Genomic DNA, 19872 nt, shown 5'->3' with positions numbered 1-19872 from the left:
GCTGGGCCCGTGAGCCATGGCCGCTGAGCCTGCGTGGCTGGAGCCTGTGCTCCGCAACGGGAGAGGCCACAACAGTGAGAGGCCCGCGTACCACAAAAAAAAAAAAAGTGTCATGACACCCTATACACTCTATACATGTGGGTCATGAATTGTTGGAGGACTATAAAATGATTAAGACAGGATCAATTACACATTCACAGTGTCTAGAAGAAACAGACAAATAAGTTGTTCAGGGAAAGTATCACTCTTCCTGGTCCTGAGGCCACAAGGAAAATTCTCCCATCAGTTCTTACAGAGAATAAACTATTTGGTGCAGTGAAAAATGTTCTCAAGGAGTGTTCTTTCAGTAAATTTTGTGAGGTTCACAGGCCCGTTTTAAGTCTCTTAAAGTAAGGTGATCATGCCAGCCTAAAACAAAAAGTGGGGAAAGTAACTTTACACAACACGCAGGATCTGGTCCACCTGTGCAGCTCTCTGATGTTCTGGCAAACTCAGTGGCAGATCTTATATAATCTACAGGAATGAGTAGACTCTAAGTCTCCCATAAATATTGTTTATGTTGAACTAACTTGAGTTTTTTTTAGCAGCAGAGACTTTCAGGTTATGTACTCTAACATACACCGTATATATGACAGTTTTATATTATCTGTTAAATGCAGAGCAGTAACTTTAATAATCAGTGGAGTTGTAGGTGGAATTTGCAATTGCAAATTTCTTGTGGCTTTTGGAGATCTACTCATGGACTGTTGTTTGAATCTTAGGTTTGCTCCCAGGAGGCTGATAATATCTGCAGTGAGGACCAAGATTCTTCCTGAGATATAATTTGGTTCTGCTCTAATACAGAGGCACTTGTTGGCCTACCTACAACTCCATCCATCCTCAATACACAATCTATTCTACTTCAGAGAGAATGCCAGATACAACTTTAGAAGGGAAATATTTAAAATGAGTATGAGCCCTAATTTGGGTATAAAATATCCTAAGAGAAACACTCATGGGCTTTGAACAATGTTATTTCCAGGTGACCTATTCAAGTTACCAACTATACATTCATGTACCTAAATAGATAGATGAATTACCAAATGGGGTTATATAGCACAGACACCTGGTTGTCTCCCAGAATCTATTTTGCACTTCCTCTAGAATAAATTAACAACCAATTATTAGCTGGGCAGCATAAAACTACATCTCTTAGGGACCCTCTTAGCTGGTTGTGGTTATGTGACTGAGGTCTGGTCAATGCAGTGTACAGCTCCTGCAAAGTGGATCTGAGCAGTGGTGGTGGTGGGGAGTGAGTGTGCTTGGCTTATTCCTTTTTCCTTACTGTCGGCTAAAAGGTGAATTTGATGGAAGGACCTCTTGCAACCAACTCAGAGAACATGATGACCTTTGGAATGAGGACCAAGCATGGCAAAGACCAAAAGAAAACAAAAAAAGCAAAGACAGAACCCCCCAAACAAAAGAGGAAACTGGAACCAAATCCCAGACACAATGATATGCCATAACAACCCTGAATTGCCTACTTCTAGTCTTTTCACAAGAGAGAGAAATAGAACTACATGTTTTTAAAGATATTGTTCATTTGAATTTTCTGTCACTTGCAGCCACATTTGATCCTAACTAATCCAGGATGTTAGTTGAATATCAATTGATAACTTTGGCTTTCCTTTTGCCACTGTGGCCGTGAATATGCTCAGGCTTCAGAAGAGGCTTGCTTCCAGTGTCCTTTGCGGCAGCAAAAGGAAGGTCTGGTTGGACCCCGTTGAGACTAGTGAAATCTTCAATGCTAACTCCCGTCAGCAGATCTGGAAGCTGATCAAAGATGGGCTGATCATCCAGAAGCCTGTGACTGTCCATTCCCAGGCTTGAAGCCGGAAAAATACCTCGGCCTGCCAGAAGGGCAGGCTTATGGACCTAGGTAAGTGAAAGTGTACTGCCAATGCTGAATGCCCAAGAAGGCGATCTAGATGAGGAGAAGGATAAGAATTCCACGCCGGTTGCTCAGAAGATACCGTGAATCTAAGAAGATTGACTGCCACATGTATCACAGCCTGTACCTGAAAGTGAAGGGTAATGTGTTCAAAAACAAGTGGGTTCTCACGGAACATATCTACAAGCTGAAGTTAGACAAAGCTTGCAAGAAGCTTCAGACCGACTAGGCTGAGGCCCGCAGGTCTAAGACCAGGGAAGCACGAGAGCAACATGAAGACGGGTTCCAAGCCAAGAAGGGGGAAATCATCAAGGCTCTGTCCAAGGAGGAAGAGACCAAGAAATAGGTTCTCCCCCTCTTGTCTGTACATAGTGGCCTCAGCAATTACATAGATCACTCATTCAATAAAATGAGACTTTATCTGCCTAAAAAAGTGTTGATAGCTTTGGTTTATTTATTTTTTGCTAAGGCTAAATCAAAAATTTCACAGTAACACCCATGTTATTTTTAACTAGTTTTATTTTTATCTGTATATTTTCTAAGGCAAAGGAGAAAATGCAACCAGTCATTCCAAAATTTATACAAAAAGAAACATGTTAAAAGTAAGAGTGAACTTCTGGGAAAATAGTAGAGAGAAATATTTCATAATTCATCTCACTGAAATAAATCCAAAATAGAAAAAGGAACTTCCTCTGTACTGAACCTAGAGAAGAGCTGTAACTTAAAAGAAAACCAAGGAAAGTCTATAACTTATAAACAAGGTTGGAATAAATTTTTAGCATACATTTTCACTCATTTTAAATAAAATGGAAGGTCGATGGATGTCCGTAGTTTAGGATAATAAGTTTAATTCATAAGAGAATTAATAAAGGCTGCTGGGGCCTTTGTTAGAAGACAAGTACGGAGGGAAAAATTGTTATGGAAATGGAGAACAAATTAATCTGTGAGAAACCTTTGGCTTTAGAAATTAGGGAATGCCCACATGAGTCTTTGGCCTCATTAGTGTGTAGTGACCCATATGGTTCAACATGGAGCTTTTTTTTAATTTTTAATTTTTAAAAAATTTTTATTGGAGTATAGTTGATTTACAATGTTGTGTTAGTTTCAGGTGTATAGCAAGGTGACTTCGTTATACATATATATATATATCCACTCTTTTTAAGATTCTTTTGCCATATAGGTCATTACAGAGTATTGAATATAGTTCCCTATGCTATACAGTAGGTCCTTATTAGTTATCTATTTTATATATAGTAGTGTGTATATGTCAATCTCAATCTTCCAATTTATCCCCCCTCACCCTTAATGCCTAGTGACCATAGTTTGTTTTCCACATTTGTGACTCTATTTCCATGCTGTAAATAAGTTCATTTGTACCATTTTTTTAGGTTCCACATATAAGTGATATCATATGATATTTGTCTTTCTCTGTCTGACTTACTTCACTCAGTATGACAGTTTCTAAGTCCATCCATGTTGCTGCAGATGGCATTATTCCGTTCCTTTTTATGGCTGAGTAATATTTCGTTGTATATAGGTACCACATCTTCTTTATCCATTCTCTACCTGGAGCTTTTTGTATGCCATGTAGTTGACTTTTTATTGTTGTGGCCTGGGCAGGTTGTTGTAGGACTTTGCTTCTCGTGTCCATTTGAGAGTTTACTGTGGCAAGTTGCTACTACTTAGGACGGCTTTGCCCAAGTCAAGTGGCTATTTTTATACAGATGAGTGTCGTAGGTCAGTTTCTAAGGAAACATACTCAAGTGGATGTCTGCGTGCAGAAGGCTTGCTGGGGGTGCTTTCAGGAACAGCAGAACTGAGGAGAGGGGGAAGTTGAACTGTGATGCAGTTTCAGTAGAGGATTTAGTCAAACTCACAGAGAGTTCTGGAGCTAGGATGGCCCTTCAGAAACTTCCTAAAACTAGGTAATGGGACTTAACTTTTTACTCACATATTTGGTGTGTTCTCTCAGGGAAGGGATGTCTCCTTGGACAGAGCAACTCTCCCACTGAAGGCAATGCCTGGAGAGGGATATGTCTGTGAGCTGTCAGCAGCCAACACTCCCTCAGGCTGAGGGAAACACTTATGTTTGTCCTGAAGGGGGTACAGTCGTGGCTCCACAGCATCCACTAGAGCAAGAGTGCGTTTCTATGGAAGTAGAGATTTACTTGCCAAGACTTAAGTAAACACACAGGCCTCACAAACAAAGTTAGTGTTGAAAACACAGGCCACAAAGCAAATCTTTAGGACATGTGCATGAGATTCTATGAGCAATGACCTTCAACTAGGCTGCCTCAGGAGGAATGGCTGAGGCAAATTATCTGTTAAAGGAATCAGAGACTCTTAGATATAGATTATTTTAAAGCATTAGGCAACAAAACAATTAGTGCCAGTTTTTGCCTTGGTTTTCAGTCTGGACTAGGTGTGCAGCTTAGATAAGATGCCCCAAATTTGGTTCCTCTCCTATATTACTTTGAACTAGATTCATGGTCAAGGAGACCTGTGAAGAAATTCACCTTGAATTCACGTGTTTTATACACATGCTCAGGGGTCACTTCCCACTATAGTCTCAACTTGCCTGTACCAGCTTTGTTGTTGCCTAGATTTCTGAGACATAAATTGAGGCTCCACACATGAAAGGATGGTAGGTTTTATTAATGAACAATTAAAAAAAAACGTAGAGGCCTTCTGCTTCTAGAAATGGTGGACTATCTAATTTGAACCAACTCTCTTTTCAAGGACAAGTAGAAAACGTGAGAAAATATAAAATAAAATCCGCCTGAAGACATTGAAGAACCAACAAAGGAGAAATAAATTACTGGGTCAATATCTAGGAGAAGACAGAAATTCACAGAATGAGCCTTGTAGTTGGGGCTGCTTTTCCAGTAAGAGCATCTGCTGATTCCATGAGAGGCAGATTAAAACACTGAGAAGTTCAGCAAAGCTTTCACCAGACTTGCAAATCTTCAAAGATATCACTGGAGCCTGAACTTTAGGTTATCATCTTAAAGGGCTGCCTCTGAAGTAAGTGTGAAGCAGAGAACAGTAACTTTGCATTCTATATACTTTGATCTGTGCACATTCTTTTTAAAATTTTGGTAGTAAAAGATACAGTAAAAGCCTATCTATAAATAGTTTTAAAATATCATACAAGAATGGTACTATTACTTTTCAGTCTCCAACAAAACATTGGAGTGTATTGAAAATATAAATATGAAATTAAAACCATTGTTAAATATAAGAGAAGAAGTGCTAATGCCATCATGGGATTAGGAATTCAATTTGTGGTAATCTTCAATACTTATTTGGAAAATTTGAAGATATTAATAAAATTATGGGTTCCAGAAAACAAGCCAAATGTATACTTCCAAAAATATCCTTTAAGTTGATGGACTTAGCACTAGTTTGCCATGGTATTTTAGTAAAATTAATACCATAAGTAGAATGATATTAGAATCCCAATCCAATGTACTTAATTCCTTCCAAGTGTCAAAGGATTAAGGCATTCTTTAAAGAAAAATGAAGTGATATGTCAATAAGAAGATATTATGGATGTTAAAAAATTATAATTTTTAAATTTTGACTCCAAATCTTACAATATAAAGTCAGTCTTTGCTTTGCATAGTAGTGTGGGACTCTAAAAAATGATCATGCAAGGTGAAACCAAGCAAAAGACCTAAATAATCAATGGGAAAATTATGATCATTCCATCACCTTTAAAAATTTTTGTCAAAACATTAAAAAACCCTCTTACTGTTGGTTATAAATACACAGTTGACCCTTGAGCAATGTGAGGGTTGCAGTCATAAAATCTGTGTATAACTGTACAGCTGGCCCTCTGTGTCTGTGTTTCCATATCTGTGGATTCAACCAACTGTGGATTGTGTAATACTGTATTTATTGAAAAAAATCTATGTAAAAGTGGACTCACATAATTTAAACTTATGTTGTTCAGGGGTCAACTGTATAGGGATATTGAAAAAACTAGTAACACTAATATTAATTTAGCATGTTGTCACTGAAAACGATAAAAATGTCCAGGATTTAGATGTTTTATTTTCTTGTAAATATTTACCAAGAGCGGTTTGAACCGTGCTTGCCTTATTCTCATTCTATAACTTATAGATATGGAGTATCTTTTCTATGCCTTGGTGAATTTTCATAATTCTTTCTAAGATTGGGCCAGCTTCCAATTTACACTTTGAGTTTTTGATACATTGAGAGTTCTTTACATGTGAAGTTTTCTGTAGGCGTCACTTCATCTGGGACACCTTCATCCTTCTCATCACAATTATTTTCCTCATTTATATTAATGTTTGCCTTCACTAAGTTCCTCTAGGTTCATACCCATAATTTCTCAAACAGTGGCAGTATCAACATTCCCCAGATCTGCTATTTCTTCTATGACTTCATTTATATTCAATTCAAATCTCACTTCCAGCATTTTCATTTTCATCTTTCTTGGCCGATTCCCTCTTTCTATTATTCTTCATTTAAATGTCACATGGATTTATTATTGGAATACAAGGAGATAACGCAAGTACAGTTGACCCTGGAACAACGTGGGGTTATGGGGGCCAACTCTTTGCACAATTGAAAATCCACGTGTAACTTTACAGTTGGCCCTCTGAACCCACAGTTTTGCATGTGCAGATTCAACCAACCTCTGATCATGTAGTACTGTGACTGCATTTACTGAAAAAAAAAATTCACGTGTAAGTGGACTCATGCAGTTCAAACCATATTGTTCAAGGGTCAACTGTACACATTTTGCTGTCCATGCGCGGAACAGAATTAACAGCCACTGACAGACTGCGCAAGAAATGTTTCAAAATGATTGCACTTTTATTATTTCCATAGTCATTCATAGAATGAAGAGTTACTAGTAAAGTTTGTGCTTTGTTCAGTTACTAATCTTTGGTATACTGTGGCAACTGAAATTGAGCCATGTTGTTGGGGGATTGGCATTATTTAAATAAACCATGGTAACTGAAATTTGTGTATACTGAAATTGTGCAAAGCAAGGACTGCCTATATTAGAAGAAAGAAGATTGTATTGGTCATGGATCCCTAGAATTCAGGTTTGTGTTTGCTTCTGCCAAGTGACCAGCTTGAAACCAATTTTTTTTTCAGTTGTAAGATACTTAATATTTAAAAGACACAACAGAAATGACAATAAATTTCAACTTTTAAAAATCTGACAAACAAGGATATATTGTACAACACAGGGAATATAGCCAATATTCTATAATAACTATAAATGGAGTGTAACCTATAAAAATTGTGAATCACTATGCTGTATGCCTGTAATTTATATAAAATTGTACATCAACTATACTTCAGTTGAAAAAAAGCTGACAAAATTCTAGAAATAACGCATCATCCAGAGAAATAATTTAAAAATGATCATTTTATTTAGAGAACATGGAAAGATAATCCAGTCTGTTGTCTAGCATAAGTTGATCAGAATTGTTTTTCTTTTTTACTGATTGCTTAGAAAAAAACTTTATGTATTCTATGGGCTTGGGCAAATATAGAGTGGCATATATCCATCATTATAATATCATATAGAGTATTTTCACCATCCTAAAAATCCTCTGTGCCCTACCTATTCATGCCTCCTCTCCTGGAACCACTGTTTTGATATTAATTTCTTGGATTGGGCATTCCAAATTAATAAGAATGTTTTCAATGCCAAACTCATGTGAGGTAAACCCGTGATTAAGAAATTTCATAAGAATAATTTAAAAAATTCCTAGGCAGAGCATAAGGCAACCATAAGGTTCCTTGTTATTTCCCTGTTCAGTTGGATGGATTTTTTTTTTCTGGTCCAGTTTCACTGAGGGTGAAGTAGAAAGTCTCATGACAACTTGCATTTTTTTTTTTGGTGGGGGGTGGTGATCTCAAGACATTACCTCCTCACCCATGTGGCTACTGTAGACAAAAGCCTTGGGAACCAATCCTCGACAATGCCCTGGGAAGCTTCTATTTCCCACTCTTGTTTTCAATGTCTTATTTGATTTGCTTCTTGAAGACTTTATCATCTTGTAAGGTCAGCATATGCATGTATAAATAATTTATAAAACTATAGCTTACCTGGTATATCTCTGTTTTGTGGTAGTTTTTTCTTGTTCATTTCTTGGCTTCTATTTTGCAAAAAATAAAGCATCTTGCCTGTTGTTCATATATTTACACAAAGAAATCTAACGGTCTAATGATAAGGCAATGCTTTATGTTTCAAAATTTAGCCAAGGTGGTGAGCAGCACTTAGAATGAATGGATAAATTAGGGAGGAATGGTGACAAAATAGAGATGAGACCTTGGGGACTCAGATTAAGGGTAAATAGAGAACATTATGGAGCCATAGAAAAGTAAGAAATGAGGCCCAGGAGGCACAGAAAGAAAAGACTATGTAAATAAAAACGAATGTGAACACAGACCGAGTCAAAGAATGTTAAAGTTGAAGCAGAATTGGAGAATGTCAAGTTCTTTTAGTCCAGTCATTTTACAGTGGGAGAAATTGAGACCCAGGGCAGTGATCAATGCATTCTAGTAAGTGATTTACCCTAGATCTCAGGGTGGGATCCTTCCTACTGCTGTAGGTGTGAGAGGGGGGAGGACACAGAACAGAGGCAGGGACTGCTGCTGGGAGCCAGAAAGTGGAGAGAATAGCTTGAAGACGTGCTAATGGGGAAATGAAAGGCCCAGTAAAAGGCGTGTGGTTGTGGAAGGCAGTGGGGTTTCTGGAACAGGGAAGTGTGCAGAGGGTGAGGTTTCTGCTGGCAGAGAGGGGATGAGGGGGTAGAGTGTGGCACTGGGGCAGGGACAGGACACTGGAGTGCTGAGGACAGTGCTCTCTAGCAGAAAAACCACCCACTGAGGTGAGCTTGGGGGAGGGCCAGGTAAGAGCCCAGGGAAAGGCAAGCATGAGGATGCCTGTGGCCTGAGCACCAATGGGGTGAGAAGAGGGGCCTTGGGGAAGGCTGGTGACAGAGGAAGAGCACTGGGCTCCCCCAGGACAGCCAGGACCCTCAGCCAGGCTGGATTCTAATCAGAGGATGTCCCACCCATCTCAGATTATTCTTTGGGGGTCGTGTGTGTCTAGAGGGCCTATATAACCATCTCCTTCTCTCTCTATTGCATTTCCTACAGATTTCAGACTCTTGCATTTATGTTCATAAGTGTTCACTGGTACAAATAGTCTTGTCAGTTTCCCTTTTTCACAGATCCCACTCCTTTCACCTCCCCCACCCTTTTTCTTGTGGAATGATATATCTATATGAGCCTTTTTATATAAAATTGACATACATAGTAGGAGTTTGGATTATTTTTCATGAAAGTAATTGAAATATTTTAAGCATGAGCTTGACATGATCAGGTGTACATTTTTATAGTAATTCTGAACCAGAGTGCTGAACAGATAGGGAGAGGGTTTGGATTGCGTTGCACATGTAAGGGATTGTAGCAGTGACCTGGGTCACATATGATGAAAGCAGAACTAAATGATAGTGAGGTTAGAGAGGAAGAGGAGGATTTTATAAGTTATGGAGAGAAATGCGAGTAAAGGAGTAAAGGAGAGGTAAGTTTGCAAAGGATGCAGGTTTCTAGGTTTCTGCTTGGATGATTGGATGGCTATTACTCTGTCAGGGGATCGGGCTGATACCTCTAGTTCCCCTGAAGGAGAATTTTCCCTCCATATTTTTTGTTTCTTTTCTCAGTCTTATTCTTTCCCATGAAAATAGAGTGAATTAGCTCATTGGTGAGTCCAGGAGAGAAACTGGGTTTGTGATATGTCTCGACAGTTTCTTCCTGCCCTTGGCCTCTGGAGCCAAGCTGGTCTCAGAAGTGTCAGTTCTGATCTCCTCCTCCATCCCCTGACTCGACCAGAAACAGGCCCTCCGGTGGGGTGCTTGGAGGTTTTCTAGCACTGCCTGGACTAGGTGAGTGTATTAGTCTGCCTGGGCTGCATAGCAAAATACACAGCCTGGGTGGCTTAAACCACAGGCACATTATCTCACAGGTTTTGAGACTAGAAGTCCAAGACAATTTGATTTCTGGCAAAGGCTTGCTTGCAGACAGCCACCTTCTTGATGTGTCCTCATATGACCTTTCCTCAGTGTATGTGGGGAGAGAGAAAGAGGGAGATAGGGAGAGAGTTCTCTGGTGTCTCGTTATAAATTCCCACACTTAGGACATCATTTAACCTCAGTTACTTTCTTAGAGGCTTCATCTCCAAATATAACCACACTGGGAGTTAGGGCTTCAACATATGTACTTTGGGGCTCACACAAAAAAATCAGTTTATAACAGTGAGTAAGACCACTTCGATATTCAATACCAGCAAGATTACTTGGATTACACACTTAAGGGAAATTTTCTAGAAACTTTATCAGAAATAAAGTTGAAAATTTGATCCGTACGTCTTATGCTCTATATCTTTATCTCATTTGGTTCTGAATTCAGGAGGTTGCAACTGAGCAGGACTCTGCAGGGCCGTTCTGGGGACAAACCCCCAGTGTTCTCGGCCTCTTGTTTGTAGAAAAACTTTAGCTTCCTAGGCCTTCCCCGAATTCCAAGGGGCAAACTTAATAAGAAAAGTGAGAAAATGCAGAAACAAAGGAAAATAGTCAAGCAAGACAAGATAATAATAGTTTAGCCATAAAACGAAGTCAAGGACCTTTAATTCCTCCTCAGGGGACACAGATAATATCCTGAGCCATATCCTTGTGCTGTTTTGCAGATACTAAAACCTCTGTCAGGAGGAATAAGTTAACTGCATGCTGACCACCTGCACGTTAACCCCAGACTGCTTGGAACCAGAAGGTTGATGATTTTTAACTCCTGAAATACCACCCAGTTATTTCACCGCCAACCCATCAGAAGGATGTGCACAAGCTGATGATGCACCTGGAGACCCTCTCCCTCACCTTGTCTTTAAAAACCCTTCCCTGAATGCCATCAGGGAGTTCAGGTCTTTTGAGCATGAGTTGTCCGTTCTCCTTGCTCAGCCCCATGTTGGGCACCTTACAATAAACACTGTACTTTCCTTCACCACAACCTGCTGCTGGTAGATTGCCTTTACTGCGAGTTGGGCAAGTGGACCCAAGTTCGATCTGGTAACAATATTAACCAGTATAGCTAGTGGTGTTGCAGTTATAAATAAACTTGAGAATCTTAGAGGCTAAATACAACACAGTATATTTCTCATGTAGGCAAACTTCATGTAGGCCAGGCAGCCCTTCTCTGCCTGTATCTGCCATCTGGAACAGGTGACCTCCAGGGTGGCACTGCATGGCAAGATGATCAGTTGCAATAGTTTACATGGTCAGGCCTGGAGGAGGCTTACGACTCCAGCACAACACATTCCATTGTCCAGAACTCAGTCACATGGCCCTGACCCAATTACAAGGGAGAAAGACTATAGCATTTTAAAAATAGGCCCATGGGCAAAAACATGTGATAAACATGTAGCATTATATCAGCCATAGCTTCCTAAAATCACAAACTAAGAGTTTGCCATTGGCAAGAAGATTCAGTAAAGATGAGATCTGGTGCCCGTGAGTGATTTGGATGGGGTTTAAACTGTGTATGGTTCTTGGACGAGTTTGTAGCTCATAGAAATTGCCAAATATCCGTGCATAACAGAAAGAGCTCATTGAGCGTAACTTTGAATTTCATTATTAATGTTGACAAATTTGAAAGACTAATACGTTCACCAAATACATTTTTGACCCCTTTCACTCTTTCTTCTCCTCTGGGACACCTACAATGCAAATGTTGGTACACTTGATGTCTCAGAGGTCACTTAAACTATTCTCATTTTTTATTTGTTTTTCTTTTTGCTATTCTGATTTGGTAATTTTATTATTCTATCTTCCAGATCACGTATGCATTCTCTCTCACCTAGTCTGCTGTTAATCCCTTCTAGTATGTTTTTCTTTTCAGTTATTGCATTTTTCAGCTCTGACAGGTTCTTTTTAATAATTTTTAGTCCTTGTTAAAATTCTCACTGTGTTCATCTATTCTTTCCCCAAGTTCAGTCAGCATTTTTATTACTAAGGCCTTGAAATTTCTATCTGGTAAATTATTTATCTGTTTCATTAGCTGTTTTTCAGGTTTTTTTCTTATTTTTTCATTTGAAACAAATTCCTCTGTCTTCTCATTTTGTTTAACTTTCTCTGTCCTTATGAAATTAAGTGAACCAGTTACCTATTCTAGTCTTGAAAGGGTGTCCTTATATGGGGACATCCCTGTGTAGTTTGCATGTGCCCAGTGGCTTTGGTGGGAGAGCTTGATCTGAAGTGAGCATGGGTCACATCTCCCCCGAGGGTGTGCTGGCAGCTGTCACATTTTTGGGAGGTTGGGCTGGAGATGGAGGGACTAGAGCCAAAGCCAGGTGTGAGCTGCGGCTTTTCTTATGTTCAGTGGCTGTTACCTCCCTATGGGGAGTGGGGTCAGGTTCCAAGGTGCTGGAGCAGAAGTTTTGAGTTTAGGGTCCCAGCTGGTTCTCTTCCCTCTAAATGTGCACTTCTCCCCTCCCAGCAAGGTTAACTTTGCCTCAGAGGGGAGCGGAGCTAGAGCAAGTGTGCACACAGTGGGGGCTTGGGTGTGTGCTGGGATGGTCCTGGCACGTCAGTCAGAGCTCGAGACAGCTCTTGGTCCACCACCTCTGTGAGTGCCAGCAATGGCTGTCTGTGCAGATGCAGTGGCGGTCAGAGCCGGCTCTGTTCCCCTCATCTGCATACTCTCCCCAGCAAAGGCACTGACAGCCTTCATCCTAGTGGGGAGCTGTGCTGGAGCTAGAGGGGATGGGGTGCACGATGTGGCAGTTGCAGGAAACTGGACAGAGCCCTGGGTGTTTCAATCTGCTTCTGCCGCCTTGTTCCTGGGAGTAAGAAAGCATGCTTGAGCTCTTCATGAGCAGAGCCTAGGTTTCTCACAGCCCTCCTCTAAGTCCCAGTGGTTTTCACATCATTTAAGAGCACTGGTGTTCCTGGTGTCAGACCCCAGGGCTGGGGCACCCAGTATGTGGTTCCAACCTCTCCCTCCCAGGGAAGGTCTCTGAGCCTGTACAATCCCCCTCCTTTCCTGTGTGCCCTCCTAGGGGCTTAGGTCCTGACCTGATCACTTCTCTTCCCTTTCTACCTGATTCCGTGTGGATTTTGTTTTACAGCTTTGGTTGTAGAAGAGTCTTTCTGCCCATCTCCAATTTGTTTTCAGTGAGAACTGCTCCACATGTAGATGTATTTTCAATGTGTTCTTGGGGGGAGGTGAGCTCAGCGTTCTCCTACTCTGCCACCTTGATCTCTTCCCCTGTATGTACTCTTTGTATTTGCCCTTTCCCTGCTCCAGCATATGGTTATAAGTCACCCATGTTGTTTATCAGTGTATTAGCAGTCTATTCCTTTTTATTACTGAACAGAATTCCATGTATGTATATACTGTATTTTGTTTTTTTAACCATCCACTCTTTGCTGGTCATATGGTTTGTTTCTTGTTTGAGGCTCTTCAAATCCAGCCATCACTGTTTTGTTTGCTTTACTTTTTGTGTTTTTTTGTTTGTGTATTTTGTTTAGTTACCTGCCTGGACTAATTCTGTAGATTCTGGCTGCCCTGCAGCCAGAATGCTGATGTCTCTGCTCATTTTTAAAAGATATCTTTTCTTTCCTTTCTTCCTTCTTTTCTCCTCCTCCTCCTCCTTCTCTCCCTCTGTCCTTCTATTATCTTTCTGTCACCCTTCCTGTCTCCCCTTTCTTTCTCCTTCCTAGTCATTCTAGGAGTCATTCTTCTAAGAGTCATTCTTAAGTCAAAACAGCTTAGTGGTAGCCAATGATTAATCAGAGGTAGTGCCTTTACATTTTAATCAGTAAGGCTTCCACATTTTACTGAGGAGACATGTGTGGACTGGAGCACACATTTACCATTCAAGCAGTTTACAGATCTACCCTGGCTTCTACTTTTTCTTTGCGCAAGTTGTCATGTTTGGTGGGGGAGAAGTAGTTAACTGTGGTCCTTTTTGGTCTCTCCTTAGTTTGTGTGCAGCTTCCAAACCTTTGGGAATAAGTGGGAACTTATCAAAGTCCACTATGGCTGTCTCACTTCCCAGGTGTCTGTTAAATTTTGTTTGGTCTCTTCTTTGCCTCAACCATCATTGCAGCCTCAGGCAGCTGTAATGTTGACCTTTGATTTTTGCCACCAACTGTTACTGTTTTCTACATCCTCCCTGGGCATGGGTCTCTCTATGGAGTTCTAAATCAGGTGTACCCTTCTGGTGACAGCAAGACTACTGGTCCTCAGGGCTTCCCTGGCGGCGCAGTGGTTGAGAGTTCGCCTATGTGGGTTCGTGCCCCGGCCCGGGAGGATCCCACATGCCACGGAGCGGCTGGGCCCGTGAGCCATGGTCGCTGAGCCTGCGCGTCCGGAGCCTGTGCTCCACAGAGGCCACAACAGTGAGAGGCCCGCGTACCGCAAAAAAAAAAAAAAAAAAAAAAAGACTACTGGTCCTCAGCCTACGGCATCACCAAGTCAAGGGAAGTATGGGAATAGCCCCATGTTAATTTGTCCCCATAGTTCTTGCTGAAGTTCAAGTAGTTCTTCTTGAATAAGCACTTCTCAATCTGTTGTATGCCTTTGGTCATTTTTCCAGAATTCTGAAATGGATTATTTTGAAAATTTTGTCCAGTATTATCATTGATATTTGGAGAAAGGATTTGCTGAGCTTGTTACTCTGACATTCAGGATGTCCTGCTGCATGTAGACATTTCATAACATTATAAAGCAAACAAACAAGAGTTTCAATTCCTAAAAATTAAAGCAAAATGCAACAAGGAACTTAACCACTTACAAAGTTTGTGACACACCAGAAGTCAGGGCCGATTTCAAGTGACTGTAAAGCATAGAAATTTGCTTGTCTCCAGGGGATATACTGTAGGATAAGAAAACAAATCTTTTTTTTTTTTTTTTTTTTTTTTTTTTTTTCTTTGTGGTACGCGGGCCTCTCACTGCTGTGGCCTCTCCCGTTGCAGAGCACAGGCTCTGGACGCGCAGGCTCAGCGGCCATGGCTCATGGGCCCAGGCGCTCCGCGGCATGTGGGATCCTCCCGGACCGGGGCACGAACCCGTGTCCCCTGCATCTGCAGGCGGACTCTCAACCACTGCGCCACCAGGGAAGCCCAAGAAAACAAATCTTAAATTACCAAAAATTATATTGTTGCTGGTAGTGTTTTTATTGTTATTCTAAGACTATTATGTGTGTATAGTCCAGTGAGATACAGTGTATAGTGGGATAGGTGGATAGTATAGAGTATATTGTACAGTAGGGTTAGGTGAATACATAATTTTGTTGATTCATGGGGAACAAGGATTTTCTGTGTGGGAGAAGAGAAGTTGATGTGAGACAGATGAGTAAAACTCTGTAGTTTTAAACTAGAATTAAAAGTATAAATATAAAATCATGATATTTAGCCTTAAAAAAAAAAGGTCCTGGTCACTTAAAAAGCCCAGAAACCAAGACTTAGGACTCAGATTATGGCTTCCACATAATATTTTCCCACTAAAAGGAAGCAAAGCACCTTGGAGAAATGGCTAATTTCTAGTTTGGGGCAGGAAGTTTCTACAAGAGTCTGGAACAACTTTGCCATGCCAGAAGGTAAAGGAAAGCTCAACGATAAAGGCATGTTGAAAGAATTCATAAGCAACTGGCTTGAAAGGATCCCATGTCACAGATGGGACAATTTGAGCCTCAAGAAAAACAATAGTTAGGATATATTCAAGCATTTCTAATATGCTGAAATTCATGAGTATGCCATAATGCAAAAACGAACTCATTGGAAGCTGTATAAACAATTCATTCTCTCAATATATGGAAAGAATCAAGTACTTATTCTGTCTTTGGTTATCTCAGGGTAATGAGATAGTTATTTAGGAGAATGTATCTTTTTTAGAAATACTCTAACTTAGAAAGAAGATGTGATACCTTTACATATCACCTAAAGAAGTACCAGCTCTAGGCCAGTTGTTCTCAGGGTGTTTTCAGGGATACGTGTGGATTTCTGTAACCCTTTCTGAGGGTCCACGAGTTCAAAGCTATTTTTATAACAATATCAAGATGTTATATTTTAGTGTACATTGTTTTCCAGAGACTATATGACATGTAAAGTTGCATCAGATTGTATTTGGAAGCAGATGCGAAAATATAGCTTTCTTCTACTAAGTCAAGTGTTAAGGAGAAATGCAAAAATATTTAAAACATACTCTATTATTAGTTTATTTTTAAGTAGTTAATAATACATACTTTAAAATAATAGTTTTTACTTCTAATATAGTATGTGCCTATCCCTCTATCTATCTGTTTATCTATCTAGAATTCCATCCCTCACATATTGCTTGTGGGAATGTACAACTGTACAGGTGCTATGGAAATCTGTTAGGATGTTACTCAAAGTTGAACACTGAGGTAACCATTTGACTCAGCAATTCCACTTCTAGGTGTAACACCCATGACGGTTGAATATAGATGTTCAAACAAATATTTGTACATGGATGTACATAGAAGCACTATTCACAATGGTGAATAGTGAATAGTAAATAGGAGGAAACACATAAATGTCCTTTCATTAATGAATGAATAAACAAAACGTGGCATATACTTACAATGGACTATTATTCAGCCAAAAAAGGAACAAAGGAGTAATACATAATGCAACTTTGACGTAACCCCAAAACCATATGCTAAGTGAAAGAAACCAGACACTAAAGGACACACAATGCATGATTCCATTTATATGAAGTATTCCGAATAGGTAAATCCAGAAAGAAGATTATTGGCTAGTAGGGGTCTTAGGTGAAGGAGAAATGGAAGGTGATGATTACTTAATGGGTATGGGATATTTTTGGGGTGATAAAAATGTTGTGGAAGTTGTTAGAGCTGGTGGTTGCACAACATAGTAATGTACTACATGCCACTGAATTGTACACTTTAAAATGGTTAATTTTTTGTTATGTTTCACCTCAGTAAAAAAAATGAATAAGCAATTATGAGATACTCACACTATAATATGAAACTCCAGAGTCTAAGATGTTCCATTATAAAAGAATGGAAGAAAAGATGGAAAACTTTTAGAGAGAAAAAATTGCCTGCAAAGTACTAACAAATAGACTGGCAGAAGTTTCCTCATCAATAGCAGATGCAAGCAAACGATAAAATAGAATTTGATACTAGAATTTGAAATCCAGATTTACCTGAATGTGTATCTGTTATTCAGCTATAAGGATCATATGGACCTCACTCTATGCACTCTTAAAAGATAGAGAACAGCAAGAAGAAAAGTAAATGCACAGGAACAATGTCATAAAAAAAAAAAACCAAAAAACTGAAACCCCAAATCATCCAGTTTGGATTGAATGGTCAATAAGGTAAAAATGCAGTGGGTTTGCCAATCAGTCTGTCTCAGAAGTTTAAATGTCTCCGTGTACAAGTAACTGGGGAAGCAGGTAAATTTTCACTGAAAAGATGTCCCTTACAGATCAACTTTGAGGTTTTCTCCAACACTTAAGAATCTATGGACCCTGGGGCTTCCCTGGTGGTGCAGTGATTGAGAGCCCGCCTGCCAATGCAGGGGATGAGGGTTCGAGCCCTGGTCCGGGAAGATCCCACATGCCGCGGAGCAGCTGGGCCCGTGCACCACAGCTGCTGAGCCTGCACTCTGGATCCTGCGAGCCACAACTACTGAGCCCACGTGCCACAACTACTGAAGCCCGCATGCCTAGAGCCCGTGCTCTGCAACAAGAGAAGCCACCGCAATGAGAAGCCCGCGCACCACAACGAATAGTAGCCCCCGCTTGCTGCAACTAGAGAAAGCCCGTGAGCAGCAATGAAGACCCAGTGCAGCCAAAAATAAATAAATAAAATAAATAAATTTATTAAAAAGAAAAAAAGTATCTGTGGATCCTGGACGAGACTAAGCTAAGCAAGTTTCCGCAGCTAAAAGGAAGTCTGTGAACTCACTTCCGATTTTGGGACAAGGTAGGATGGGCGATGACAATTTGAATGGTGAAGAGGTAGTTCAGAGCTACTACAGATGCAAACAGTAGGCACTCAATAAATACTTGTTAAAAAAATGAATGCGTGCATAAACAAATAAGTAGGTCAAAATATACGTGTCATTTTTGGGTCTATTGTTAACTATTAGCACTTGGTTAAAATCACAAAATTAAAAACAGAAGTAATACCACAGGCTACTCATTTGCTTCAGTTTTCTCTCTTTAGTTTAACATCTTGTCAAAAATCCAGAAATAGCAAAATTAAAACCACCAAATCAATAAGTAATATTTAGTAAGAGTTTACTGTACATATAAAAACAGTTCACAAACTGGGAGCTTTCAAATTCAAAGCTCGGGAGCATGAAATTATAGAACGGCTTACAGAGGAAAAATGAGGAGGTTATTAATTTTTACAATGATTGGTTCTTACAGTGGAGGTTTCCAGATGGCAGGGGATTGGTTAAAAATGATAACCTCATGCCATTTTTAGGAAGATGACTTATGTCTCTTTTATGATTGTCAGAGCCATTTACAAAAAATAACCTAGGTTGAGCTTCACTTACATTCATGAAATAAGCTGGATTTAGTGTTTTTACATGGCTTAAACGTTTTTGTCTGTTCAGGAAATTCTTAAATCCAGGCTCCATTTGTATTTAACTTTAATAATCTTAGCTACTGTGACCACCACTCAGACTGTATAGGATTGCACACAGTAGCAGCTCTCAGGCAACCGTTAGATACCAGCTCACTTGGGCAGCTGCCTTGTACTTCAGTGGGAGGTCCTCTGTCGTCCTGCAGAAATCTTACTTCTGGGCCTGATGTGTGTCTTCCTTGCTTTTGGAGTAGACTTAGGATATTTGTTGTATTTATTTTTGCAGGGAACTTAGGGAAATCAGAGGTAAATTTTCACATTTTCAACCCTATCCTCTCACTCTACTTTTCACCAATAAAGGCAGGACCTTTTCTTCTGAGCCTCCTGATTGGAATAATTGGGATTTTGAAATACTTGTTTCCACCCAGGCTTTTGTTTTGGCGGCTCTTTATAGTATTAGTGTGAAGTGGCTTGTGTAAAAATTAAGTTCTCAGTGCCCCTCTTCCCGTCTATCATCTTCATGTCCCAGTGAGTGTTTCAGTACCTTTAGTCAAGTTTCAGCCAAGCAGGGGATAATAATGGTGATAGCAACAACGGTATGAAGAGCACAAGTGCACTTTTCCATTGTCGGACTCCCTGAAATGGGGGCTGGAGTTCTCAGAATCTCCCTTTCTCTGGTGCTTTTCAATTCCCAGATCATGTCTCTCTGTGAATATACACCAAGGTATTGTGGGCACTCACATTGATCCATTTGGTATTCTTTCCAAGGCTACCTGCACCCCTCTTTTGCTGTCACACACTGTCAGTGCTGTATTTGCTGTGTGAGAGAATTAATCTACTCATTATGGCTGCACATCACCAAGTTCTTAAGATTTGTTCTTGCCAGTGAATGTACAGTACATCGTATAAACTGAATCTTGGGTGTCCTACCCCAAACTCAAAGCTTACAAAGAAAAAAATGATACAATGTCATGATGTACAGGCAGTTAATATTGTCTCTGTTGTTGTCTGTGGCCGTTACACAAAAAGTGGATTAGATTATATTATGTACTGGATTCAGTGAATATTGTTCAAACTTGAATACTTTGGAATTTGGAGAGTTATTCTGGAGCTTACAATTAGTCAGTGATAATCTTAAATGAAGTCTATTCTGATTTGTTCCCAGGAATAAAGAATGTTACATTGCGCATTTTGCATTTTCTTGTCTATGTAAATAGGATCAATTAGTGAAAACCTCTTACACTTAAGATGTTTTACAATCACATTTCTGCTAGATGATACATATCTGCAAATTTGGAATTTTTTTCCT

General features: G+C 40.0%; 1 pseudogene; it reads left to right on the top strand.

Annotated features, from left to right (window-relative positions):
• The window catches only part of LOC102989700 (60S ribosomal protein L19-like), an 18627-nt pseudogene extending 16351 nt beyond the window's left edge, over positions 1-2276 (top strand).
• Positions 2277-19872: the final 17596 nt, after the last annotated feature.

Source organism: Physeter macrocephalus, chromosome 4, assembly GCF_002837175.3.
Source record: "Physeter macrocephalus isolate SW-GA chromosome 4, ASM283717v5, whole genome shotgun sequence".
Taxonomy (NCBI): Eukaryota; Metazoa; Chordata; class Mammalia; order Artiodactyla; family Physeteridae; genus Physeter; species Physeter macrocephalus.
Note: the sequence above shows the minus strand (reverse complement) of the source record. Positions and strands in the feature narration are given on the sequence as shown.